Genomic DNA, 2,500 nt, shown 5'->3' on the forward strand with positions numbered 1-2,500 from the left:
GCCTTCAAAGTGATGTGGGAGAAGTTTGGGATCAAAAGGAATTGATTTTGACATGGTTGGTGCATAGCCAAGTTCCATGATTTTGGATTTTTGGCTTGATTTTGTGACTTGGTGGTGATTTTGGTGAAAAACGAAAATGTTGGTTTTGGAAAACTGGCTGGACTCAATCCTCACAAATGCCTCCAAAGTGATGTGGGAGAAGTTTGGGATCAAAAGGAATTGATCTTGACATGGTTGGTGCATAGCCAAGTTCATGATTTTGGATTTTTGGCTTGATTTTGTGGCTTGGTGGTGATTTTGGTGAAAAACGAAAATCATGGTTTTGGAAAAGTGGCTGGACTCAATCCTCACAAATGCCTTCAAAGTGATGTGGGAGAAGTTTGGGATCAAAAGGAATTGATCTTGACATGGTTGGTGCATAGCCAAGTTCATGATTTTGTGACTTGGTGGTGATTTTGGTGAAAAACGAAAATGTTGGTTTTGGAAAACTGGCTGGACTCAATCCTCACAAATGCCTCCAAAGTGATGTGGGAGAAGTTTGGGATCAAAAGGAATTGATCTTGACATGGTTGGTGCATAGCCAAGTTCATGATTTTGGATTTTTGGCTTGATTTTGTGGCTTGGTGGTGATTTTGGTGAAAAACGAAAATCATGGTTTTGGAAAAGTGGCTGGACTCAATCCTCACAAATGCCTTCAAAGTGATGTGGGAGAAGTTTGGGATCAAAAGGAATTGATCTTGACATGGTTGGTGCATAGCCAAGTTCATGATTTTGTGGCTTGGTGGTGATTTTGGTGAAAAACGAAAATGTTGGTTTTGGAAAAGTGGCTGGACTCAATCCTCACAAATGCCTCCAAAGTGATGTGGGAGAAGTTTGGGATCAAAAGGAATTGATCTTGACATGGTTGGTGCATAGCCAAGTTCATGATTTTGGATTTTTGGCTTGATTTTGTGGCTTGGTGGTGATTTTGGTGAAAAACGAAAATCATGGTTTTGGAAAAGTGGCTGGACTCAATCCTCACAAATGCCTCCAAAGTGATGTGGGAGAAGTTTGGGATCAAAAGGAATTGATCTTGGCATGGTTGGTGCATAGCCAAGTTCCATGATTTTGGATTTTTGGCTTGATTTTGTGACTTGGTGGTGATTTTGGTGAAAAACGAAAATGTTGGTTTTGGAAAACTGGCTGGACTCAATCCTCACAAATGCCTTCAAAGTGATGTGGGAGAAGTTTGGGATCAAAAGGAATTGATCTTGGCATGGTTGGTGCATAGCCAAGTTCCAAGATTTTGGTGTTTTGGCTTGATTTTGTGACTTGGTGGTGTGCCAAGAATCATGAAATTTTCAAAGTGGTGGTTTTTGAGTTTTGTTGGTTGGAAAGTGTCACAAATGCATGCAGAATGAGGTCTAGAAAGTTTGGTATCAAAACCAAGCCATCTTGATGTGGTTTTGAATTTTTGAAATGTTGGAAAATAGAGGGTTTTGAAAAAAATTCATGAAAATTCGAAACCTTGGCCAATCCTAACGAAACTTGGTGGGCACCTTCTTGATATTATTATGGGATGGACTGGAAAAAATCACGCAAAAATACGGTGTCTAGATACGTTTTTCCATTTTTCCCGATTTTCCACATTTCGGGTCTTTGGAAAAATAAAAAAAATACTTCCCCATGTCGAAAAATTCTAATTTTTTGCAGGCAATGTTGTACCATTTTTATGAGGATCCCTGCAAAAAATCTCGTGAAAATTCGTTCTCTAGGTCCCAAAACAGAACTTATGTCTACTCAAAAAAAGTGTATCTACTTGTACAAAAGTGGCTTTTGCATATTTAGCTATTATAGGGGGGGGGTGTTCCTCAATGCAGCCAGCTCTTGCACCATGGAAAATTCTGGTGCGGTCCCTTCATTCCCCCCTGTTTTGGCTTGCTTTGTGGTGGGGCAAGTCAAAACGCCCACACATGGGTGATCCACCAACTTGGGTTGGTGTCACCCGTTGTGGGCGGCGGCACGGTGGTGGCCGCCGTCGGTTCCGGCCGACCGACCCGGTGGGAAAAAATGTGAATCTGTTATGTGGATTTGTGGCACGCTGGTGGGATTTTCGTTGTGTGGCTCATTTCTAGACTTGTGAGCATCACGAAGGGGGTATGGCTTCCAACCGTTCGCGGGGAAGGGGCCATCATGTCTGGCTTGCTGCCGGCCGGGGGGGTAATGTCATCAGTCAGCGTCCGCTTGGGCTCACATTTGTGCTGGTTACGCCCAGGGTCATGTGGTTGATATTGAGGGCTTTATTACTCCCGGTCCAGTAGCGCGCGGCCACCACAGGGAAGGCACGGCCTCATCCGCGTGGCTTCTCCCTCACGAGCATCTTGGCGATCCGCCACGGTGGTCGTGCTGGAGAAGAAGCACGGATGAGACGGGTTGGAACTGTGGCCCGGTGCGATCGGGGAAGATTTGTGCCACGCAAATCGTTGGGTGGCTTATTCGAAGACTTGTGAGCATCACGAAG

The sequence above is a fragment of the Phaseolus vulgaris genome, chromosome 3 (assembly GCF_051622355.1).
Source record: "Phaseolus vulgaris cultivar YP4 chromosome 3, ASM5162235v1, whole genome shotgun sequence".
Classification (NCBI taxonomy): Eukaryota; Viridiplantae; Streptophyta; class Magnoliopsida; order Fabales; family Fabaceae; genus Phaseolus; species Phaseolus vulgaris.